Source organism: Ranitomeya variabilis, unplaced genomic scaffold (genome assembly GCF_051348905.1).
Source record: "Ranitomeya variabilis isolate aRanVar5 unplaced genomic scaffold, aRanVar5.hap1 Scaffold_171, whole genome shotgun sequence".
Classification (NCBI taxonomy): domain Eukaryota; kingdom Metazoa; phylum Chordata; class Amphibia; order Anura; family Dendrobatidae; genus Ranitomeya; species Ranitomeya variabilis.
The window spans coordinates 45,001-70,057 of record NW_027507968.1 but is presented as its reverse complement, the minus strand read 5'-3'; the positions used below and the strand labels follow the sequence as shown (position 1 = coordinate 70,057).

The 25,057-nt window shown below is 65.9% G+C and overlaps 1 long non-coding RNA gene across 1 annotated transcript in view; it reads right to left on the bottom strand.

The window, feature by feature from the left end:
- Window positions 1-25,057, bottom strand: part of LOC143789318 (uncharacterized) — a 61,670-nt gene that overhangs the window by 36,132 nt on the left and 481 nt on the right. The window contains exons 1-3 of the long non-coding RNA XR_013219101.1: window positions 24,871-25,057; window positions 24,402-24,472; window positions 24,158-24,314 (exon numbers count right to left, since the gene is read on the bottom strand). The exon at window positions 24,871-25,057 is cut by the window's right edge and continues 481 nt beyond it. This is a non-coding gene — a long non-coding RNA (uncharacterized LOC143789318). The remainder of the gene's footprint in view (window positions 1-24,157; window positions 24,315-24,401; window positions 24,473-24,870) is intronic.

Genomic DNA, 25,057 nt, shown 5'->3' with positions numbered 1-25,057 from the left:
AGGCTGCCTCTGAGGGGCTGGGCATGATGCTGGCAGCATGAGGCTGCCTCTGAGGGGCTGGGCATGATGCTGGCAGCCTGGTGCTGCCTCTGAGGGGCTGGGCATGATGCTGGCAGCCTGGTGCTGCCTCTGAGGGGCTGGGCATGATGCTGGCAGCCTGGTGCTGCCTCTGAGGGGCTGGGCATGATGCTGGCAGCCTGGTGCTGCCTCTGAGGGGCTGGGCATGATGCTGGCAGCCTGGTGCTGCCTCTGAGGGGCTGGGCATGATGCTGGCAGCCTGGTGCTGCCTCTGAGGGGCTGGGCATGATGCTGGCAGCCTGGTGCTGCCTCTGAGGGGCTGGCCATGATGCTGGCAGCCTGGTGCTGCCTCTGAGGGGCTGGGCATGATGCTGGCAGCCTGGTGCTGCCTGAGGGGCTGGGCATGATGCTGGCAGCCTGGTGCTGCCTCTGAGGGGCTGAGCATGATGCTGGCAGCCTGGTGCTGCCTCTGAGGGGCTGGGCATGATGCTGGCAGCCTGGTGCTGCCTCTGAGGGGCTGGGCATGATGCTGGCAGCCTGGTGCTGCCTCTGAGGGGCTGGGCATGATGCTGGCAGCCTGGTGCTGCCTCTGAGGGGCTGGGCATGATGCTGGCAGCCTGGTGCTGCCTCTGAGGGGCTGGGCATGATGCTGGCAGCCTGGTGCTGCCTCTGAGGGGCTGGGCATGATGCTGGCAGCATGAGGCTGCCTCTGAGGGGCTGGGCATGATGCTGGCAGCATGAGGCTGCCTCTGAGGGGCTGGGCATGATGCTGGCAGCATGAGGCTGCCTCTGAGGGGCTGGGCATGATGCTGGCAGCATGAGGCTGCCTCTGAGGGGCTGGGCATGATGCTGGCAGCATGAGGCTGCCTCTGAGGGGCTGGGCATGATGCTGTCAGCATGAGGCTGCCTCTGAGGGGCTGGGCATGATGCTGGCAGCATGAGGCTGCCTCTGAGGGGCTGGGCATGATGCTGGCAGCATGAGGCTGCCTCTGAGGGGCTGGGCATGATGCTGGCAGCCTGAGGCTGCCTCTGAGGGGCTGGGCATGATGCTGGCAGCCTGAGGCTGCCTCTGAGGGGCTGGGCATGATGCTGGCAGCATGAGGGTGGCTCTGAGGGGCTGACAGCCTGGTGCTGCCTCTGAGGGGCTGGGCATGATGCTGGCAGCCTGGTGCTGCCTCTGAGGGGCTGGGCATGATGCTGGCAGCCTGGTGCTGCCTCTGAGGGGCTGGGCATGATGCTGGCAGCCTGGTGCTGCCTCTGAGGGGCTGGGCATGATGCTGGCAGCATGAGGCTGCCTCTGAGGGGCTGGGCATGATGCTGGCAGCCTGAGGCTGCCTCTGAGGGGCTGGGCATGATGCTGGCAGCCTGAGGCTGCCTCTGAGGGGCTGGGCATGATGCTGGCAGCCTGAGGCTGCCTCTGAGGGGCTGGGCATGATGCTGGCAGCCTGAGGCTGCCTCTGAGGGGCTGGGCATGATGCTGGCAGCCTGGTGCTGCCTCTGAGGGGCTGGGCATGATGCTGGCAGCCTGGTGCTGCCTCTGAGGGGCTGGGCATGATGCTGGCAGCCTGGTGCTGCCTCTGAGGGGCTGGGCATGATGCTGGCAGCCTTGTGCTGCCTCTGAGGGGCTGGGCATGATGCTGGCAGCCTGGTGCTGCCTCTGAGGGGCTGGGCATGATGCTGGCAGCCTGGTGCTGCCTCTGAGGGGCTGGGCATGATGCTGGCAGCATGAGGCTGCCTCTGAGGGGCTGGGCATGATGCTGGCAGCATGAGGCTGCCTCTGAGGGGCTGGGCATGATGCTGGCAGCATGAGGCTGCCTCTGAGGGGCTGGGCATGATGATGGCAGCATGAGGCTGCCTCTGAGGGGCTGGGCATGATGCTGGCAGCATGAGGCTGCCTCTGAGGGGCTGGGCATGATGCTGGCAGCATGAGGCTGCCTCTGAGGGGCTGGGCATGATGCTGGCAGCATGAGGCTGCCTCTGAGGGGCTGGGCATGATGCTGGCAGCATGAGGCTGCCTCTGAGGGGCTGGGCATGATGCTGGCAGCCTGGTGCTGCCTCTGAGGGGCTGGGCATGATGCTGGCAGCCTGGTGCTGCCTCTGAGGGGCTGGGCATGATGCTGGCAGCCTGGTGCTGCCTCTGAGGGGCTGGGCATGATGCTGGCAGCCTGGTGCTGCCTCTGAGGGGCTGGGCATGATGCTGGCAGCCTGGTGCTGCCTCTGAGGGGCTGGGCATGATGCTGGCAGCCTGGTGCTGCCTCTGAGGGGCTGGGCATGATGCTGGCAGCCTGGTGCTGCCTCTGAGGGGCTGGGCATGATGCTGGCAGCCTGGTGCTGCCTCTGAGGGGCTGGGCATGATGCTGGCAGCCTGGTGCTGCCTCTGAGGGGCTGGGCATGATGCTGGCAGCCTGGTGCTGCCTCTGAGGGGCTGGGCATGATGCTGGCAGCCTGGTGCTGCCTCTGAGGGGCTGGGCATGATGCTGGCAGCCTGGTGCTGCCTCTGAGGGGCTGGGCATGATGCTGGCAGCCTGGTGCTGCCTCTGAGGGGCTGGGCATGATGCTGGCAGCCTGGTGCTGCCTCTGAGGGGCTGGGCATGATGCTGGCAGCCTGGTGCTGCCTCTGAGGGGCTGGGCATGATGCTGGCAGCCTGGTGCTGCCTCTGAGGGGCTGGGCATGATGCTGGCAGCCTGGTGCTGCCTCTGAGGGGCTGGGCATGATGCTGGCAGCATGAGGCTGCCTCTGAGGGGCTGGGCATGATGCTGGCAGCATGAGGCTGCCTCTGAGGGGCTGGGCATGATGCTGGCAGCATGAGGCTGCCTCTGAGGGGCTGGGCATGATGCTGGCAGCATGAGGCTGCCTCTGAGGGGCTGGGCATGATGCTGGCAGCCTGGTGCTGCCTCTGAGGGGCTGGGCATGATGCTGGCAGCATGAGGCTGCCTCTGAGGGGCTGGGCATGATGCTGGCAGCATGAGGCTGCCTCTGAGGGGCTGGGCATGATGCTGGCAGCATGAGGCTGCCTCTGAGGGGCTGGGCATGATGCTGGCAGCATGAGGCTGCCTCTGAGGGGCTGGGCATGATGCTGGCAGCATGAGGCTGCCTCTGAGGGGCTGGGCATGATGCTGGCAGCATGAGGCTGCCTCTGAGGGGCTGGGCATGATGCTGGCAGCATGAGGCTGGCTCTGAGGGGCTGGCAGCCTGGTGCTGCCTCTGAGGGGCTGGGCATGATGCTGGCAGCCTGGTGCTGCCTCTGAGGGGCTGGGCATGATGCTGGCAGCCTGGTGCTGCCTCTGAGGGGCTGGGCATGATGCTGGCAGCCTGGTGCTGCCTCTGAGGGGCTGGGCATGATGCTGGCAGCCTGGTGCTGCCTCTGAGGGGCTGGGCATGATGCTGGCAGCCTGGTGCTGCCTCTGAGGGGCTGGGCATGATGCTGGCAGCATGAGGCTGCCTCTGAGGGGCTGGGCATGATGCTGGCAGCATGAGGCTGCCTCTGAGGGGCTGGGCATGATGCTGGCAGCATGAGGCTGCCTCTGAGGGGCTGGGCATGATGCTGGCAGCATGAGGCTGCCTCTGAGGGGCTGGGCATGATGCTGGCAGCATGAGGCTGCCTCTGAGGGGCTGGGCATGATGCTGGCAGCATGAGGCTGCCTCTGAGGGGCTGGGCATGATGCTGGCAGCATGAGGCTGCCTCTGAGGGGCTGGGCATGATGCTGGCAGCATGAGGCTGCCTCTGAGGGGCTGGGCATGATGCTGGCAGCATGAGGCTGGCTCTGAGGGGCTGGCAGCCTGGTGCTGCCTCTGAGGGGCTGGGCATGATGCTGGCAGCCTGGTGCTGCCTCTGAGGGGCTGGGCATGATGCTGGCAGCCTGGTGCTGCCTCTGAGGGGCTGGGCATGATGCTGGCAGCCTGGTGCTGCCTCTGAGGGGCTGGGCATGATGCTGGCAGCCTGGTGCTGCCTCTGAGGGGCTGGGCATGATGCTGGCAGCCTGGTGCTGCCTCTGAGGGGCTGGGCATGATGCTGGCAGCCTGGTGCTGCCTCTGAGGGGCTGGGCATGATGCTGGCAGCCTGGTGCTGCCTCTGAGGGGCTGGGCATGATGCTGGCAGCCTGGTGCTGCCTCTGAGGGGCTGGGCATGATGCTGGCAGCCTGGTGCTGCCTCTGAGGGGCTGGGCATGATGCTGGCAGCCTGGTGCTGCCTCTGAGGGGCTGGGCATGATGCTGGCAGCATGAGGCTGGCTCTGAGGGGCTGGGCATGATGCTGGCAGCATGAGGCTGGCTCTGAGGGGCTGGGCATGATGCTGGCAGCCTGGTGCTGCCTCTGAGGGGCTGGGCATGATGCTGGCAGCCTGGTGCTGCCTCTGAGGGGCTGGGCATGATGCTGGCAGCCTGGTGCTGCCTCTGAGGGGCTGGGCATGATGCTGGCAGCCTGGGGCTGCCTCTGAGAGGCTGGGCATGATGCTGGCAGCCTGGGGCTGCCTCTGAGGGGCTGGGCATGATGCTGGCAGCCTGGGGCTGCCTCTGAGGGGCTGGGCATGATGCTGGCAGCCTGAGGCTGGCTATGAGGGGCTGGCAGCCTGGTGCTGCCTCTGAGGGGCTGGGCATGATGCTGGCAGCCTGGTGCTGCCTCTGAGGGGCTGGGCATGATGCTGGCAGCCTGGTGCTGCCTCTGAGGGGCTGGGCATGATGCTGGCAGCCTGGTGCTGCCTCTGAGGGGCTGGGCATGATGCTGGCAGCCTGGTGCTGCCTCTGAGGGGCTGGGCATGATGCTGGCAGCCTGGTGCTGCCTCTGAGGGGCTGGGCATGATGCTGGCAGCCTGGTGCTGCCTCTGAGGGGCTGGGCATGATGCTGGCAGCATGAGGCTGGCTCTGAGGGGCTGGCAGCCTGAGGCTGGCTCTGAGGGGCTGGGCATGATGCTGGCAGCCTGGTGCTGCCTCTGAGGGGCTGGGCATGATGCTGGCAGCCTGGTGCTGCCTCTGAGGGGCTGGGCATGATGCTGGCAGCCTGGTGCTGCCTCTGAGGGGCTGGGCATGATGCTGGCAGCCTAGTGCTGCCTCTGAGGGGCTGGGCATGATGCTGGCAGCCTGGTGCTGCCTCTGAGGGGCTGGGCATGATGCTGGCAGCCTGGTGCTGCCTCTGAGGGGCTGGGCATGATGCTGGCAGCCTGGTGCTGCCTCTGAGGGGCTGGGCATGATGCTGGCAGCCTGGTGCTGCCTCTGAGGGGCTGGGCATGATGCTGGCAGCCTGGTGCTGCCTCTGAGGGGCTGGGCATGATGCTGGCAGCCTGGTGCTGCCTCTGAGGGGCTGGGCATGATGCTGGCAGCCTGGTGCTGCCTCTGAGGGGCTGGGCATGATGCAGGCAGCCTGGTGCTGCCTCTGAGGGGCTGGGCATGATGCAGGCAGCCTGGTGCTGCCTCTGAGGGGCTGGGCATGATGCTGGCAGCCTGGTGCTGCCTCTGAGGGGCTGGGCATGATGCTGGCAGCCTGGTGCTGCCTCTGAGGGGCTGGGCATGATGCTGGCAGCCTGGTGCTGCCTCTGAGGGGCTGGGCATGATGCTGGCAGCCTGGTGCTGCCTCTGAGGGGCTGGGCATGATGCTGGCAGCCTGGTGCTGCCTCTGAGGGGCTGGGCATGATGCTGGCAGCCTGGTGCTGCCTCTGAGGGGCTGGGCATGATGCTGGCAGCCTGGTGCTGCCTCTGAGGGGCTGGGCATGATGCTGGCAGCCTGGTGCTGCCTCTGAGGGGCTGGGCATGATGCTGGCAGCCTGGTGCTGCCTCTGAGGGGCTGGGCATGATGCTGGCAGCCTGGTGCTGCCTCTGAGGGGCTGGGCATGATGCTGGCAGCCTGGTGCTGCCTCTGAGGGGCTGGGCATGATGCTGGCAGCCTGGTGCTGCCTCTGAGGGGCTGGGCATGATGCAGGCAGCCTGGTGCTGCCTCTGAGGGGCTGGGCATGATGCAGGCAGCCTGGTGCTGCCTCTGAGGGGCTGGGCATGATGCTGGCAGCCTGGTGCTGCCTCTGAGGGGCTGGGCATGATGCTGGCAGCCTGGTGCTGCCTCTGAGGGGCTGGGCATGATGCTGGCAGCCTGGTGCTGCCTCTGAGGGGCTGGGCATGATGCTGGCAGCCTGGTGCTGCCTCTGAGGGGCTGGGCATGATGCTGGCAGCCTGGTGCTGCCTCTGAGGGGCTGGGCATGATGCTGGCAGCCTGGTGCTGCCTCTGAGGGGCTGGCCATGATGCTGGCAGCCTGGTGCTGCCTCTGAGGGGCTGGCCATGATGCTGGCAGCCTGGTGCTGCCTCTGAGGGGCTGGGCATGATGCTGGCAGCCTGGTGCTGCCTCTGAGGGGCTGGGCATGATGCTGGCAGCCTGGTGCTGCCTCTGAGGGGCTGAGCATGATGCTGGCAGCCTGGTGCTGCCTCTGAGGGGCTGGGCATGATGCTGGCAGCCTGGTGCTGCCTCTGAGGGGCTGGGCATGATGCTGGCAGCCTGGTGCTGCCTCTGAGGGGCTGGGCATGATGCTGGCAGCCTGGTGCTGCCTCTGAGGGGCTGGGCATGATGCTGGCAGCCTGGTGCTGCCTCTGAGGGGCTGGGCATGATGCTGGCAGCCTGGTGCTGCCTCTGAGGGGCTGGGCATGATGCTGGCAGCATGAGGCTGCCTCTGAGGGGCTGGGCATGATGCTGGCAGCATGAGGCTGCCTCTGAGGGGCTGGGCATGATGCTGGCAGCATGAGGCTGCCTCTGAGGGGCTGGGCATGATGCTGGCAGCATGAGGCTGCCTCTGAGGGGCTGGGCATGATGCTGGCAGCATGAGGCTGCCTCTGAGGGGCTGGGCATGATGCTGGCAGCATGAGGCTGCCTCTGAGGGGCTGGGCATGATGCTGGCAGCATGAGGCTGCCTCTGAGGGGCTGGGCATGATGCTGTCAGCATGAGGCTGCCTCTGAGGGGCTGGGCATGATGCTGGCAGCATGAGGCTGCCTCTGAGGGGCTGGGCATGATGCTGGCAGCATGAGGCTGCCTCTGAGGGGCTGGGCATGATGCTGGCAGCATGAGGCTGCCTCTGAGGGGCTGGGCATGATGCTGGCAGCCTGAGGCTGCCTCTGAGGGGCTGGGCATGATGCTGGCAGCATGAGGGTGGCTCTGAGGGGCTGACAGCCTGGTGCTGCCTCTGAGGGGCTGGGCATGATGCTGGCAGCCTGGTGCTGCCTCTGAGGGGCTGGGCATGATGCTGGCAGCCTGGTGCTGCCTCTGAGGGGCTGGGCATGATGCTGGCAGCCTGGTGCTGCCTCTGAGGGGCTGGGCATGATGCTGGCAGCATGAGGCTGCCTCTGAGGGGCTGGGCATGATGCTGGCAGCCTGAGGCTGCCTCTGAGGGGCTGGGCATGATGCTGGCAGCATGAGGCTGCCTCTGAGGGGCTGGGCATGATGCTGGCAGCCTGAGGCTGCCTCTGAGGGGCTGGGCATGATGCTGGCAGCCTGAGGCTGCCTCTGAGGGGCTGGGCATGATGCTGGCAGCCTGGTGCTGCCTCTGAGGGGCTGGGCATGATGCTGGCAGCCTGGTGCTGCCTCTGAGGGGCTGGGCATGATGCTGGCAGCCTGGTGCTGCCTCTGAGGGGCTGGGCATGATGCTGGCAGCCTTGTGCTGCCTCTGAGGGGCTGGGCATGATGCTGGCAGCCTGGTGCTGCCTCTGAGGGGCTGGGCATGATGCTGGCAGCCTGGTGCTGCCTCTGAGGGGCTGGGCATGATGCTGGCAGCATGAGGCTGCCTCTGAGGGGCTGGGCATGATGCTGGCAGCATGAGGCTGCCTCTGAGGGGCTGGGCATGATGCCGGCAGCCTGGTGCTGCCTGTGAGGGGCTGGGCATGATGCTGGCAGCCTGGTGCTGCCTCTGAGGGGCTGGGCATGATGCTGGCAGCCTTGTGCTGCCTCTGAGGGGCTGGGCATGATGCTGGCAGCCTGGTGCTGCCTCTGAGGGGCTGGGCATGATGCTGGCAGCCTGGTGCTGCCTCTGAGGGGCTGGGCATGATGCTGGCAGCATGAGGCTGCCTCTGAGGGGCTGGGCATGATGCTGGCAGCATGAGGCTGCCTCTGAGGGGCTGGGCATGATGCTGGCAGCATGAGGCTGCCTCTGAGGGGCTGGGCATGATGATGGCAGCATGAGGCTGCCTCTGAGGGGCTGGGCATGATGCTGGCAGCATGAGGCTGCCTCTGAGGGGCTGGGCATGATGCTGGCAGCATGAGGCTGCCTCTGAGGGGCTGGGCATGATGCTGGCAGCATGAGGCTGCCTCTGAGGGGCTGGGCATGATGCTGGCAGCATGAGGCTGCCTCTGAGGGGCTGGGCATGATGCTGGCAGCATGAGGCTGCCTCTGAGGGGCTGGGCATGATGCTGGCAGCATGAGGCTGCCTCTGAGGGGCTGGGCATGATGCTGGCAGCATGAGGCTGCCTCTGAGGGGCTGGGCATGATGCTGGCAGCATGAGGCTGCCTCTGAGGGGCTGGGCATGATGCTGGCAGCATGAGGCTGCCTCTGAGGGGCTGGGCATGATGCTGGCAGCATGAGGCTGCCTCTGAGGGGCTGGGCATGATGCTGGCAGCATGAGGCTGGCTCTGAGGGGCTGGCAGCATGAGGCTGGCTCTGAGGGGCTGGGCATGATGCTGGCAGCCTGGTGCTAACTCTGAGGGGCTGGGCATGATGCTGGCAGCCTGGTGCTGCCTCTGAGGGGCTGGGCATGGTGCTGGCAGCCTGGTGCTGCCTCTGAGGGGCTGGGCATGATGCTGGCAGCATGAGGCTGGCTCTGAGGGGCTGGCAGCATGAGGCTGCCTCTGAGGGGCTGGGCATGATGCTGGCAGCCTGGTGCTGCCTCTGAGGGGCTGGGCATGATGCTGGCAGCCTGGTGCTGCCTCTGAGGGGCTGGGCATGATGCTGGCAGCCTGGTGCTGCCTCTGAGGGGCTGGGCATGATGCTGGCAGCCTGGTGCTGCCTCTGAGGGGCTGGGCATGATGCTGGCAGCCTGGTGCTGCCTCTGAGGGGCTGGGCATGATGCTGGCAGCCTGGTGCTGCCTCTGAGGGGCAGGGCATGATGCTGGCAGCCTGGTGCTGCCTCTGAGGGGCTGGGCATGATGCTGGCAGCCTGGTGCTGCCTCTGAGGGGCTGGGCATGATGCTGGCAGCCTGGTGCTGCCTATGAGGGGCTGGGCATGATGCTGGCAGCCTGGTGCTGCCTCTGAGGGGCTGGGCATGATGCTGGCAGCCTGGTGCTGCCTCTGAGGGGCTGGGCATGATGCTGGCAGCCTGGTGCTGCCTCTGAGGGGCTGGGCATGATGCTGGCAGCCTGGTGCTGCCTCTGAGGGGCTGGGCATGATGCTGGCAGCCTGGTGCTGCCTCTGAGGGGCTGGGCATGATGCTGGCAGCCTGGTGCTGCCTCTGAGGGGCTGGGCATGATGCTGGCAGCCTGGTGCTGCCTCTGAGGGGCTGGGCATGATGCTGGCAGCCTGGTGCTGCCTCTGAGGGGCTGGGCATGATGCTGGCAGCCTGGTGCTGCCTCTGAGGGGCTGGGCATGATGCTGGCAGCCTGGTGCTGCCTCTGAGGGGCTGGGCATGATGCTGGCAGCCTGGTGCTGCCTCTGAGGGGCTGGGCATGATGCTGGCAGCCTGAGGCTGCCTCTGAGGGGCTGGGCATGATGCTGGCAGCCTGAGGCTGCCTCTGAGGGGCTGGGCATGATGCTGGCAGCCTGAGGCTGCCTCTGAGGGGCTGGGCATGATGCTGGCAGCCTGAGGCTGCCTCTGAGGGGCTGGGCATGATGCTGGCAGCCTGAGGCTGCCTCTGAGGGGCTGGGCATGATGCTGGCAGCCTGAGGCTGCCTCTGAGGGGCTGGGCATGATGCTGGCAGCCTGGTGCTGCCTCTGAGGGGCTGGGCATGATGCTGGCAGCCTGGTGCTGCCTCTGAGGGGCTGGGCATGATGCTGGCAGCCTGGTGCTGCCTCTGAGGGGCTGGGCATGATGCTGGCAGCCTGGTGCTGCCTCTGAGGGGCTGGGCATGATGCTGGCAGCCTGGTGCTGCCTCTGAGGGGCTGGGCATGATGCTGGCAGCCTGGTGCTGCCTCTGAGGGGCTGGGCATGATGCTGGCAGCCTAGTGCTGCCTCTGAGGGGCTGGGCATGATGCTGGCAGCATGAGGCTGCCTCTGAGGGGCTGGGCATGATGCTGGCAGCATGAGGCTGCCTCTGAGGGGCTGGGCATGATGCTGGCAGCATGAGGCTGCCTCTGAGGGGCTGGGCATGATGCTGGCAGCATGAGGCTGCCTCTGAGGGGCTGGGCATGATGCTGGCAGCATGAGGCTGCCTCTGAGGGGCTGGGCATGATGCTGGCAGCATGAGGCTGCCTCTGAGGGGCTGGGCATGATGCTGGCAGCATGAGGCTGCCTCTGAGGGGCTGGGCATGATGCTGGCAGCATGAGGCTGCCTCTGAGGGGCTGGGCATGATGCTGGCAGCATGAGGCTGCCTCTGAGGGGCTGGGCATGATGCTGGCAGCATGAGGCTGCCTCTGAGGGGCTGGGCATGATGCTGGCAGCATGAGGCTGCCTCTGAGGGGCTGGGCATGATGATGGCAGCATGAGGCTGCCTCTGAGGGGCTGGGCATGATGCTGGCAGCATGAGGCTGCCTCTGAGGGGCTGGGCATGATGCTGGCAGCATGAGGCTGGCTCTGAGGGGCTGGCAGCATGAGGCTGGCTCTGAGGGGCTGGGCATGATGCTGGCAGCCTGGTGCTGCCTCTGAGGGGCTGGGCATGATGCTGGCAGCCTGGTGCTGCCTCTGAGGGGCTGGGCATGATGCTGGCAGCCTGGTGCTGCCTCTGAGGGGCTGGGCATGGTGCTGGCAGCCTGGTGCTGCCTCTGAGGGGCTGGGCATGATGCTGGCAGCATGAGGCTGGCTCTGAGGGGCTGGCAGCATGAGGCTGCCTCTGAGGGGCTGGGCATGATGCTGGCAGCCTGGTGCTGCCTCTGAGGGGCTGGGCATGATGCTGGCAGCCTGGTGCTGCCTCTGAGGGGCTGGGCATGATGCTGGCAGCATGAGGCTGCCTCTGAGGGGCTGGGCATGATGCTGGCAGCATGAGGCTGCCTCTGAGGGGCTGGGCATGATGCCGGCAGCCTGGTGCTGCCTCTGAGGGGCTGGGCATGATGCTGGCAGCCTGGTGCTGCCTCTGAGGGGCTGGGCATGATGCTGGCAGCCTTGTGCTGCCTCTGAGGGGCTGGGCATGATGCTGGCAGCCTGGTGCTGCCTCTGAGGGGCTGGGCATGATGCTGGCAGCCTGGTGCTGCCTCTGAGGGGCTGAGCATGATGCTGGCAGCATGAGGCTGCCTCTGAGGGGCTGGGCATGATGCTGGCAGCATGAGGCTGCCTCTGAGGGGCTGGGCATGATGCTGGCAGCATGAGGCTGCCTCTGAGGGGCTGGGCATGATGATGGCAGCATGAGGCTGCCTCTGAGGGGCTGGGCATGATGCTGGCAGCATGAGGCTGCCTCTGAGGGGCTGGGCATGATGCTGGCAGCATGAGGCTGCCTCTGAGGGGCTGGGCATGATGCTGGCAGCATGAGGCTGCCTCTGAGGGGCTGGGCATGATGCTGGCAGCATGAGGCTGCCTCTGAGGGGCTGGGCATGATGCTGGCAGCATGAGGCTGCCTCTGAGGGGCTGGGCATGATGCTGGCAGCATGAGGCTGCCTCTGAGGGGCTGGGCATGATGCTGGCAGCATGAGGCTGCCTCTGAGGGGCTGGGCATGATGCTGGCAGCATGAGGCTGCCTCTGAGGGGCTGGGCATGATGCTGGCAGCATGAGGCTGCCTCTGAGGGGCTGGGCATGATGCTGGCAGCATGAGGCTGCCTCTGAGGGGCTGGGCATGATGCTGGCAGCATGAGGCTGGCTCTGAGGGGCTGGCAGCATGAGGCTGGCTCTGAGGGGCTGGGCATGATGCTGGCAGCCTGGTGCTAACTCTGAGGGGCTGGGCATGATGCTGGCAGCCTGGTGCTGCCTCTGAGGGGCTGGGCATGGTGCTGGCAGCCTGGTGCTGCCTCTGAGGGGCTGGGCATGATGCTGGCAGCATGAGGCTGGCTCTGAGGGGCTGGCAGCATGAGGCTGCCTCTGAGGGGCTGGGCATGATGCTGGCAGCCTGGTGCTGCCTCTGAGGGGCTGGGCATGATGCTGGCAGCCTGGTGCTGCCTCTGAGGGGCTGGGCATGATGCTGGCAGCCTGGTGCTGCCTCTGAGGGGCTGGGCATGATGCTGGCAGCCTGGTGCTGCCTCTGAGGGGCTGGGCATGATGCTGGCAGCCTGGTGCTGCCTCTGAGGGGCTGGGCATGATGCTGGCAGCCTGGTGCTGCCTCTGAGGGGCAGGGCATGATGCTGGCAGCCTGGTGCTGCCTCTGAGGGGCTGGGCATGATGCTGGCAGCCTGGTGCTGCCTCTGAGGGGCTGGGCATGATGCTGGCAGCCTGGTGCTGCCTATGAGGGGCTGGGCATGATGCTGGCAGCCTGGTGCTGCCTCTGAGGGGCTGGGCATGATGCTGGCAGCCTGGTGCTGCCTCTGAGGGGCTGGGCATGATGCTGGCAGCCTGGTGCTGCCTCTGAGGGGCTGGGCATGATGCTGGCAGCCTGGTGCTGCCTCTGAGGGGCTGGGCATGATGCTGGCAGCCTGGTGCTGCCTCTGAGGGGCTGGGCATGATGCTGGCAGCCTGGTGCTGCCTCTGAGGGGCTGGGCATGATGCTGGCAGCCTGGTGCTGCCTCTGAGGGGCTGGGCATGATGCTGGCAGCCTGGTGCTGCCTCTGAGGGGCTGGGCATGATGCTGGCAGCCTGGTGCTGCCTCTGAGGGGCTGGGCATGATGCTGGCAGCCTGGTGCTGCCTCTGAGGGGCTGGGCATGATGCTGGCAGCCTGAGGCTGCCTCTGAGGGGCTGGGCATGATGCTGGCAGCCTGAGGCTGCCTCTGAGGGGCTGGGCATGATGCTGGCAGCCTGAGGCTGCCTCTGAGGGGCTGGGCATGATGCTGGCAGCCTGAGGCTGCCTCTGAGGGGCTGGGCATGATGCTGGCAGCCTGAGGCTGCCTCTGAGGGGCTGGGCATGATGCTGGCAGCCTGAGGCTGCCTCTGAGGGGCTGGGCATGATGCTGGCAGCCTGGTGCTGCCTCTGAGGGGCTGGGCATGATGCTGGCAGCCTGGTGCTGCCTCTGAGGGGCTGGGCATGATGCTGGCAGCCTGGTGCTGCCTCTGAGGGGCTGGGCATGATGCTGGCAGCCTGGTGCTGCCTCTGAGGGGCTGGGCATGATGCTGGCAGCCTGGTGCTGCCTCTGAGGGGCTGGGCATGATGCTGGCAGCCTGGTGCTGCCTCTGAGGGGCTGGGCATGATGCTGGCAGCCTAGTGCTGCCTCTGAGGGGCTGGGCATGATGCTGGCAGCATGAGGCTGCCTCTGAGGGGCTGGGCATGATGCTGGCAGCATGAGGCTGCCTCTGAGGGGCTGGGCATGATGCTGGCAGCATGAGGCTGCCTCTGAGGGGCTGGGCATGATGCTGGCAGCATGAGGCTGCCTCTGAGGGGCTGGGCATGATGCTGGCAGCATGAGGCTGCCTCTGAGGGGCTGGGCATGATGCTGGCAGCATGAGGCTGCCTCTGAGGGGCTGGGCATGATGCTGGCAGCATGAGGCTGCCTCTGAGGGGCTGGGCATGATGCTGGCAGCATGAGGCTGCCTCTGAGGGGCTGGGCATGATGCTGGCAGCATGAGGCTGCCTCTGAGGGGCTGGGCATGATGCTGGCAGCATGAGGCTGCCTCTGAGGGGCTGGGCATGATGCTGGCAGCATGAGGCTGCCTCTGAGGGGCTGGGCATGATGATGGCAGCATGAGGCTGCCTCTGAGGGGCTGGGCATGATGCTGGCAGCATGAGGCTGCCTCTGAGGGGCTGGGCATGATGCTGGCAGCATGAGGCTGGCTCTGAGGGGCTGGCAGCATGAGGCTGGCTCTGAGGGGCTGGGCATGATGCTGGCAGCCTGGTGCTGCCTCTGAGGGGCTGGGCATGATGCTGGCAGCCTGGTGCTGCCTCTGAGGGGCTGGGCATGATGCTGGCAGCCTGGTGCTGCCTCTGAGGGGCTGGGCATGGTGCTGGCAGCCTGGTGCTGCCTCTGAGGGGCTGGGCATGATGCTGGCAGCATGAGGCTGGCTCTGAGGGGCTGGCAGCATGAGGCTGCCTCTGAGGGGCTGGGCATGATGCTGGCAGCCTGGTGCTGCCTCTGAGGGGCTGGGCATGATGCTGGCAGCCTGGTGCTGCCTCTGAGGGGCTGGGCATGATGCTGGCAGCCTGGTGCTGCCTCTGAGGGGCTGGGCATGATGCTGGCAGCCTGGTGCTGCCTCTGAGGGGCTGGGCATGATGCTGGCAGCCTGGTGCTGCCTCTGAGGGGCTGGACATGATGCTGGCAGCCTGGTGCTGCCTCTGAGGGGCTGGGCATGATGCTGGCAGCCTGGTGCTGCCTCTGAGGGGCTGGGCATGATGCTGGCAGCCTGGTGCTGCCTCTGAGGGGCTGGGCATGATGCTGGCAGCCTGGTGCTGCCTCTGAGGGGCTGGGCATGATGCTGGCAGCCTGGTGCTGCCTCTGAGGGGCTGGGCATGATGCTGGCAGCCTGGTGCTGCCTCTGAGGGGCTGGGCATGATGCTGGCAGCCTGGTGCTGCCTCTGAGGGGCTGGGCATGATGCTGGCAGCCTGGTGCTGCCTCTGAGGGGCTGGGCATGATGCTGGCAGCCTGGTGCTGCCTCTGAGGGGCTGGGCATGATGCTGGCAGCCTGGTGCTGCCTCTGAGGGGCTGGGCATGATGCTGGCAGCCTGGTGCTGCCTCTGAGGGGCTGGGCATGATGCTGGCAGCCTGGTGCTGCCTCTGAGGGGCTGGGCATGATGCTGGCAGCCTGGTGCTGCCTCTGAGGGGCTGGGCATGATGCTGGCAGCCTGGTGCTGCCTCTGAGGGGCTGGGCATGATGCTGGCAGCCTGGTGCTGCCTCTGAGGGGCTGGGCATGATGCTGGCAGCCTGGTGCTGCCTCTGAGGGGCTGGGCATGATGCTGGCAGCCTGAGGCTGCCTCTGAGGGGCTGGGCATGATGCTGGCAGCCTGAGGCTGCCTCTGAGGGGCTGGGCATGATGCTGGCAGCCTGAGGCTGCCTCTGAGGGGCTGGGCATGATGCTGGCAGCCTGAGGCTGCCTCTGAGGGGATGGGCATGATGCTGGCAGCCTGAGGCTGCCTCTGAGGGGATGGGCATGATGCTGGCAGCCTGAGGCTGCCTCTGAGGGGCTGGGCATGATGCTGGCAGCCTGAGGCTGCCTCTGAGGGGCTGGGCATGATGCTGGCAGCATGAGGCTGCCTCTGAGGGGCTGGGCATGATGCTGGCAGCCTGGTGCTGCCTCTGAGGGGCTGGGCATGATGCTGGCAGCCTGGTGCTGCCTCTGAGGGGCTGGGCATGATGCTGGCAGCCTGGTGCTGCCTCTGAGGGGCTGGGCATGATGCTGGCAGCCTGGTGCTGCCTCTGAGGGGCTGGGCATGATGCTGGCAGCCTGGTGCTGCCTCTGAGGGGCTGGGCATGATGCTGGCAGCCTGGTGCTGCCTCTGAGGGGCTGGGCATGATGCTGGCAGCCTGGTGCTGCCTCTGAGGGGCTGGGCATGATGCTGGCAGCATGAGGCTGCCTCTGAGGGGCTGGGCATGATGCTGGCAGCATGAGGCTGCCTCTGAGGGGCTGGGCATGATGCTGGCAGCATGAGGCTGCCTCTGAGGGGCTGGGCATGATGCTGGCAGCATGAGGCTGCCTCTGAGGGGCTGGGCATGATGCTGGCAGCATGAGGCTGCCTCTGAGGGGCTGGGCATGATGCTGGCAGCATGAGGCTGCCTCTGAGGGGCTGGGCATGATGCTGGCAGCATGAGGCTGCCTCTGAGGGGCTGGGCATGATGCTGGCAGCATGAGGCTGCCTCTGAGGGGCTGGGCATGATGCTGGCAGCATGAGGCTGCCTCTGAGGGGCTGGGCATGATGCTGGCAGCATGAGGCTGCCTCTGAGGGGCTGGGCATGATGCTGGCAGCCTGAGGCTGCCTCTGAGGGGCTGGGCATGATGCTGGCAGCCTGAGGCTGCCTCTGAGGGGCTGGGCATGATGCTGGCAGCCTGAGGCTGCCTCTGAGGGGCTGGGCATGATGCTGGCAGCATGAGGCTGGCTCTGAGGGGCTGGCAGCCTGGTGCTGCCTCTGAGGGGCTGGGCATGATGCTGGCAGCCTGGTGCTGCCTCTGAGGGGCTGGGCATGATGCTGGCAGCCTGGTGCTGCCTCTGAGGGGCTGGGCATGATGCTGGCAGCCTGGTGCTGCCTCTGAGGGGCTGGGCATGATGCTGGCAGCCTGGTGCTGCCTCTGAGGGGCTGGGCATGATGCTGGCAGCCTGGTGCTGCCTCTGAGGGGCTGGGCATGATGCTGGCAGCCTGGTGCTGCCTCTGAGGGGCTGGGCATGATGCTGGCAGCCTGGTGCTGCCTCTGAGGGGCTGGGCATGATGCTGGCAGCCTGGTGCTGCCTCTGAGGGGCTGGGCATGATGCTGGCAGCCTGGTGCTGCCTCTGAGGGGCTGGGCATGATGCTGGCAGCCTGGTGCTGCCTCTGAGGGGCTGGGCATGATGCTGGCAGCCTGGTGCTGCCTCTGAGGGGCTGGGCATGATGCTGGCAGCCTGGTGCTGCCTCTGAGGGGCTGGGCATGATGCTGGCAGCATGAGGCTGCCTCTGAGGGGCTGGGCATGATGCTGGCAGCCTGAGGCTGCCTCTGAGGGGCTGGGCATGATGCTGGCAGCATGAGGCTGCCTCTGAGGGGCTGGGCATGATGCTGGCAGCCTGAGGCTGCATCTGAGGGGCTGGGCATGATGCAGGCAGCCTGGTGCTGCCTCTGAGGGGCTGGGCATGATGCTGGCAGCCTGGTGCTGCCTCTGAGGGGCTGGGCATGATGCTGGCAGCCTGGTGCTGCCTCTGAGGGGCTGGGCATGATGCTGGCAGCCTGGTGCTGCCTCTGAGGGGCTGGGCATGATGCTGGCAGCCTGAGGCTGCCTCTGAGGGGCTGGGCATGATGCTGGCAGCATGAGGCTGCCTCTGAGGGGCTGGGAATGATGCTGGCAGCCTGGTGCTGCCTCTGAGGGGCTGGGCATGATGCTGGCAGCCTGAGGCTGCCTCTGAGGGGCTGGCCATGATGCTGGCAGCCTGGTGCTGCCTATGAGGGGCTGGGCATGATGCTGGCAGCCTGGTGCTGCCTCTGAGGGGCTGGGCATGATGCTGGCAGCCTGGTGCTGCCTCTGAGGGGCTGAGCATGATGCTGGCAGCCTGGTGCTGCCTCTGAGGGGCTGGGCATGATGCTGGCAGCCTGGTGCTGCCTCTGAGGGGCTGGGCATGATGCTGGCAGCCTGGTGCTGCCTCTGAGGGGCTGGGCATGATGCTGGCAGCCTGGTGCTGCCTCTGAGGGGCTGGGCATGATGCTGGCAGCCTGGTGCTGCCTCTGAGGGGCTGGGCATGATGCTGGCAGCCTGGTGCTGCCTCTGAGGGCTGGGCATGATGCTGGCAGCATGAGGCTGCCTCTGAGGGGCTGGGCATGATGCTGGCAGCATGAGGCTGCCTCTGAGGGGCTGGGCATGATGCTGGCAGCATGAGGCTGCCTCTGAGGGGCTGGGCATGATGCTGGCAGCATGAGGCTGCCTCTGAGGGGCTGGGCATGATGCTGGCAGCATGAGGCTGCCTCTGAGGGGCTGGGCATGATGCTGTCAGCATGAGGCTGCCTCTGAGGGGCTGGGCATGATGCTGGCAGCATGAGGCTGCCTCTGAGGGGCTGGGCATGATGCTGGCAGCATGAGGCTGCCTCTGAGGGGCTGGGCATGATGCTGGCAGCCTGAGGCTGCCTCTGAGGGGCTGGGCATGATGCTGGCAGCCTGAGGCTGCCTCTGAGGGGCTGGGCATGATGCTGGCAGCATGAGGGTGGCTCTGAGGGGCTGACAGCCTGGTGCTGCCTCTGAGGGGCTGGGCATGATGCTGGCAGCCTGGTGCTGCCTCTGAGGGGCTGGGCATGATGCTGGCAGCCTGGTGCTGCCTCTGAGGGGCTGGGCATGATGCTGGCAGCCTGGTGCTGCCTCTGAGGGGCTGGGCATGATGCTGGCAGCATGAGGCTGCCTCTGAGGGGCTGGGCATGATGCTGGCAGCCTGAGGCTGCCTCTGAGGGGCTGGGCATGATGCTGGCAGCATGAGGCTGCCTCTGAGGGGCTGGGCATGATGCTGGCAGCCTGAGGCTGCCTCTGAGGGGCTGGGCATGATGCTGGCAGCCTGAGGCTGCCTCTGAGGGGCTGGGCATGATGCTGGCAGCCTGAGGCTGCCTCTGAGGGGCTGGGCATGATGCTGGCAGCCTGGTGCTGCCTGAGGGGCTGGGCATGATGCTGGCAGCCTGGTGCTGCCTCTGAGGGGCTGGGCATGATGCTGGCAGCCTGGTGCTGCCTCTGAGGGGCTGGGCATGATGCTGGCAGCCTTGTGCTGCCTCTGAGGGGCTGGGCATGATGCTGGCAGCCTGGTGCTGCCTCTGAGGGGCCGGGCATGATGCTGGCAGCCTGGTGCTGCCTCTGAGGGGCTGGGCATGATGCTGGCAGCATGAGGCTGCCTCTGAGGGGCTGGGCATGATGCTGGCAGCATGAGGCTGCCTCTGAGGGGCTGGGCATGATGCTGGCAGCATGAGGCTGCCTCTGAGGGGCTGGGCATGATGATGGCAGCATGAGGCTGCCTCTGAGGGGCTGGGCATGATGCTGGCAGCATGAGGCTGCCTCTGAGGGGCTGGGCATGATGCTGGCAGCATGAGGCTGCCTCTGAGGGGCTGGGCATGATGCTGGCAGCATGAGGCTGCCTCTGAGGGGCTGGGCATGATGCTGGCAGCATGAGGCTGCCTCTGAGGGGCTGGGCATGATGCTGGCAGCATGAGGCTGCCTCTGAGGGGCTGGGCATGATGCTGGCAGCATGAGGCTGCCTCTGAGGGGCTGGGCATGATGCTGGCAGCATGAGGCTGCCTCTGAGGGGCTGGGCATGATGCTGGCAGCATGAGGCTGCCTCTGAGGGGCTGGGCATGATGCTGGCAGCATGAGGCTGCCTCTGAGGGGCTGGGCATGATGCTGGCAGCATGAGGCTGCCTCTGAGGGGCTGGGCATGATGCTGGCAGCATGAGGCTGCCTCTGAGGGGCTGGGCATGATGCTGGCAGCATGAGGCTGCCTCTGAGGGGCTGGGCATGATGCTGGCAGCATGAGGCTGGCTCTGAGGGGCTGGCAGCATGAGGCTGGCTCTGAGGGGCTGGGCATGATGCTGGCAGCCTGGTGCTGCCTCTGAGGGGCTGGGCATGGTGCTGGCAGCCTGGTGCTGCCTCTGAGGGGCTGGGCATGATGCTGGCAGCATGAGGCTGGCTCTGAGGGGCTGGCAGCATGAGGCTGCCTCTGAGGGGCTGGGCATGATGCTGGCAGCCTGGTGCTGCCTCTGAGGGGCTGGGCATGATGCTGGCAGCCTAGTGCTGCCTCTGAGGGGCTGGGCATGATGCTGGCAGCCTGGTGCTGCCTCTGAGGGGCTGGGCATGATGCTGGCAGCCTGGTGCTGCCTCTGAGGGGCTGGGCATGATGCTGGCAGCCTGGTGCTGCCTCTGAGGGGCTGGACATGATGCTGGCAGCCTGGTGCTGCCTCTGAGGGGCTGGGCATGATGCTGGCAGCCTGGTGCTGCCTCTGAGGGGCTGGGCATGATGCTGGCAGCCTGGTGCTGCCTCTGAGGGGCTGGGCATGATGCTGGCAGCCTGGTGCTGCCTATGAGGGGCTGGGCATGATGCTGGCAGCCTGGTGCTGCCTCTGAGGGGCTGGGCATGATGCTGGCAGCCTGGTGCTGCCTCTGAGGGGCTGGGCATGATGCTGGCAGCCTGGTGCTGCCTCTGAGGGGCTGGGCATGATGCTGGCAGCCTGGTGCTGCCTCTGAGGGGCTGGGCATGATGCTGGCAGCCTGGTGCTGCCTCTGAGGGGCTGGGCATGATGCTGGCAGCCTGGTGCTGCCTCTGAGGGGCTGGGCATGATGCTGGCAGCCTGGTGCTGCCTCTGAGGGGCTGGGCATGATGTTGGCAGCCTGGTGCTGCCTCTGAGGGGCTGGGCATGATGCTGGCAGCCTGGTGCTGCCTCTGAGGGGCTGGGCATGATGCTGGCAGCCTGAGGCTGCCTCTGAGGGGCTGGGCATGATGCTGGCAGCCTGAGGCTGCCTCTGAGGGGCTGGGCATGATGCTGGCAGCCTGAGGCTGCCTCTGAGGGGCTGGGCATGATGCTGGCAGCCTGAGGCTGCCTCTGAGGGGCTGGGCATGATGCTGGCAGCCTGAGGCTGCCTCTGAGGGGCTGGGCATGATGCTGGCAGCCTGAGGCTGCCTCTGAGGGGCTGGGCATGATGCTGGCAGCCTGAGGCTGCCTCTGAGGGGCTGGGCATGATGCTGGCAGCCTGGTGCTGCCTCTGAGGGGCTGGGCATGATGCTGGCAGCCTGGTGCTGCCTCTGAGGGGCTGGGCATGATGCTGGCAGCCTGGTGCTGCCTCTGAGGGGCTGGGCATGATGCTGGCAGCCTGGTGCTGCCTCTGAGGGGCTGGGCATGATGCTGGCAGCCTGGTGCTGCCTCTGAGGGGCTGGGCATGATGCTGGCAGCCTGGTGCTGCCTCTGAGGGGCTGGGCATGATGCTGGCAGCCTGGTGCTGCCTCTGAGGGGCTGGGCATGATGCTGGCAGCCTGGTGCTGCCTCTGAGGGGCTGGGCATGATGCTGGCAGCATGAGGCTGCCTCTGAGGGGCTGGGCATGATGCTGGCAGCATGAGGCTGCCTCTGAGGGGCTGGGCATGATGCTGGCAGCATGAGGCTGCCTCTGAGGGGCTGGGCATGATGCTGGCAGCCTGGTGCTGCCTCTGAGGGGCTGGGCATGATGCTGGCAGCCTGGTGCTGCCTCTGAGGGGCTGGGCATGATGCTGGCAGCCTGGTGCTGCCTCTGAGGGGCTGGGCATGATGCTGGCAGCCTGGTGCTACCTCTGAGGGGCTGGGCATGATGCTGGCAGCCTGGTGCTGCCTCTGAGGGGCTGGGCATGATGCTGGCAGCCTGGTGCTGCCTCTGAGGGGCTGGGCATGATGCTGGCAGCCTGGTGCTGCCTCTGAGGGGCTGGGCATGATGCTGGCAGCCTGGTGCTGCCTCTGAGGGGCTGGGCATGATGCTGGCAGCCTGGTGCTGCCTCTGAGGGGCTGGGCATGATGCTGGCAGCCTGGTGCTGCCTCTGAGGGGCTGGGCATGATGCTGGCAGCCTTGTGCTGCCTCTGAGGGGCTGGGCATGATGCTGGCAGCCTGGTGCTGCCTCTGAGGGGCCGGGCATGATGCTGGCAGCCTGGTGCTGCCTCTGAGGGGCCGGGCATGATGCTGGCAGCATGAGGCTGCCTCTGAGGGGCCGGGCATGATGCTGGCAGCATGAGGCTGCCTCTGAGGGGCTGGGCATGATGCTGGCAGCATGAGGCTGCCTCTGAGGGGCTGGGCATGATGATGGCAGCATGAGGCTGCCTCTGAGGGGCTGGGCATGATGCTGGCAGCATGAGGCTGCCTCTGAGGGGCTGGGCATGATGCTGGCAGCATGAGGCTGCCTCTGAGGGGCTGGGCATGATGCTGGCAGCATGAGGCTGCCTCTGAGGGGCTGGGCATGATGCTGGCAGCATGAGGCTGCCTCTGAGGGGCTGGGCATGATGCTGGCAGCATGAGGCTGCCTCTGAGGGGCTGGGCATGATGCTGGCAGCATGAGGCTGCCTCTGAGGGGCTGGGCATGATGCTGGCAGCATGAGGCTGCCTCTGAGGGGCTGGGCATGATGCTGGCAGCATGAGGCTGCCTCTGAGGGGCTGGGCATGATGCTGGCAGCATGAGGCTGCCTCTGAGGGGCTGGGCATGATGCTGGCAGCATGAGGCTGCCTCTGAGGGGCTGGGCATGATGCTGGCAGCATGAGGCTGCCTCTGAGGGGCTGGGCATGATGCTGGCAGCATGAGGCTGCCTCTGAGGGGCTGGGCATGATGCTGGCAGCATGAGGCTGGCTCTGAGGGGCTGGCAGCATGAGGCTGGCTCTGAGGGGCTGGGCATGATGCTGGCAGCCTGGTGCTGCCTCTGAGGGGCTGGGCATGGTGCTGGCAGCCTGGTGCTGCCTCTGAGGGGCTGGGCATGATGCTGGCAGCATGAGGCTGGCTCTGAGGGGCTGGCAGCATGAGGCTGCCTCTGAGGGGCTGGGCATGATGCTGGCAGCCTGGTGCTGCCTCTGAGGGGCTGGGCATGATGCTGGCAGCCTAGTGCTGCCTCTGAGGGGCTGGGCATGATGCTGGCAGCCTGGTGCTGCCTCTGAGGGGCTGGGCATGATGCTGGCAGCCTGGTGCTGCCTCTGAGGGGCTGGGCATGATGCTGGCAGCCTGGTGCTGCCTCTGAGGGGCTGGGCATGATGCTGGCAGCCTGGTGCTGCCTCTGAGGGGCTGGGCATGATGCTGGCAGCCTGGTGCTGCCTCTGAGGGGCTGGGCATGATGCTGGCAGCCTGGTGCTGCCTCTGAGGGGCTGGGCATGATGCTGGCAGCATGAGGCTGGCTCTGAGGGGCTGGCAGCATGAGGCTGGCTCTGATGGGCTGGCAGCATGAGGCTGGCAGCATGAGGCTGGCTCTGAGGGGCTGGGCATGATGCTGGCAGCATGAGGCTGGCTCTGAGGGGCTGGGCATGATGCTGGCAGCATGAGGCTGGCTCTGAGGGGCTGGGCATGATGCTGGCAGCATGAGGCTGGCTCTGAGGGGCTGGGCATGATGCTGGCAGCATGAGGCTGGCTCTGAGGGGCTGGGCATGATGCTGGCAGCATGAGGCTGGCTCTGAGGGGCTGGGCATGATGCTGGCAGCATGAGGCTGGCTCTGAGGGGCTGGGCATGATGCTGGCAGCATGAGGCTGGCTCTGAGGGGCTGGGCATGATGCTGGCAGCATGAGGCTGGCTCTGAGGGGCTGGGCATGATGCTGGCAGCATGAGGCTGGCTCTGAGGAGCTGGGCATGATGCTGGCAGCATGAGGCTGGCTCTGAGGGGCTGAGCATGATGCTGGCTCTGAGGGGCTGAGCATGATGCTGGCTCTGAGGGGCTGAGCATGATGCTGGCTCTGAAGGGCTGAGCATGATGCTGGCTCTGAGGGGCTGAGCATGATGCTGGCTCTGAGGGGCTGAGCATGATGCTGGCTCTGAGGGGCTGAGCATGATGCTGGCTCTGAGGGGCTGAGCATGATGCTGGCTCTGAGGGGCTGAGCATGATGCTGGCTCTGAGGGGCTGAGCATGATGCTGGCTCTGAGGGGCTGAGCATGATGCTGGCTCTGAGGGGCTGAGCATGATGCTGGCTCTGAGGGGCTGAGCATGATGCTGGCTCTGAGGGGCTGAGCATGATGCTGGCTCTGAGGGGCTGAGCATGATGCTGGCTCTGAGGGGCTGAGCATGATGCTGGCTCTGAGGGGCTGAGCATGATGCTGGCTCTGAGGGGCTGAGCATGATGCTGGCTCTGAGGGGCTGAGCATGATGCTGGCTCTGAGGGGCTGAGCATGATGCTGGCTCTGAGGGGCTGAGCATGATGCTGGCTCTGAGGGGCTGAGCATGCTGGCTCTGAGGGGCTGAGCATGCTGGCTCTGAGGGGCTGAGCATGCTGGCTCTGAGGGGCTGAGCATGCTGGCTCTGAGGGGCTGAGCATGCTGGCTCTGAGGGGCTGAGCATGCTGGCTCTGAGGGGCTGTGGGACAGCCTGTCAGAGCCTGTGGCGTGGTGCAGGGGCCAGTAAAGGGGGGCTGAGGGAGTCCGTGGGTCTGGTATGGGGCTGTGGAGGCTGTGTGGCGCTGTAGAGGGGGTCGTGTGGTGGTGTAGAGGGGGTTGTGTGGTGCTGTAGAGGGGGTTGTGTGGTGCTGTAGAGGACTACAGAGCCACACAGCCCCCTGGTGTGACTTCCTGAGTGCCATGACAGCTGACTGTATATACATGTATACACATACATGTATGTACATGTGCCATGACCGCTCCTTAGACCATACATGGATTGTCACTTACCCAAACCGAGGCTGAAGAGGTTTAGCTGCTCCACATGATGATGATGATGGAGGCCGGAGAGGAATGTTCCTCCATAGCGATGTCGTCCATTAGGGAAACTTGGAGTCCTTGTCCCGCCAGGTCTTGAGCGAGTTTAGTCTGCACGATGCCTTGTTACCTATTTGAAAAGAGAAGAAAAAAAAGGAAATTTTTGAATTTTGACATTTTTTCTTCTAAGCCCTATTAATTGTACTGGTACATTAACCTGTTCTTCCACGAGCGTATATATTCCCAGCAGACACACAGCGAGCGGGCGACTGCCCCAAGTATTACCTACTGAGAGACAGGGAAAGAAAGAACAATAATTAATAAGGGAAACATTGCATTCATAATCAGTGTTCACAGCTGAGTGACTGTGCTCAGCTCCCCCTAACCCTCCCCTACCCCACAGGGAACCCCTGTATCCTGCCATGCCCCCCACAGCTGACCCTATACATTGTCCTCACTTCCCATTGCAGGGACCCTGTCTCCCACGCAGTGCCCCCATACACTGCGCTCAGCTCACCATCCCCCTCCAGGGACAGCCTGTCTCCCCCGCAGTGCCCCCCCCGCCATACTCTGTGCTAAGCTCCCGGTCCCCCTCCAAGGACAGCCTGTCTCCCCCCGCAGTGCCCCCCCCACAGCTGACCCCATACAGACATGCAGCGGTGGTGCCGATACGGGCTCATACTTACCGGCCGGCAGCTCCAAGATTCAAATCTGGCGCTCACAGGTCACGTCATTGTTGCTGAAGTCAGAACGGGAAAGCAGCGGGCGGGCTCGGCGCCATGTCACACAGAACCCGGCCGCCCCTCGCCCCTCGCCCCTCCCCCCGCTTCACCTTACAGCCGGGCAGAGGATGTTATTATTAATTTGCTGCCT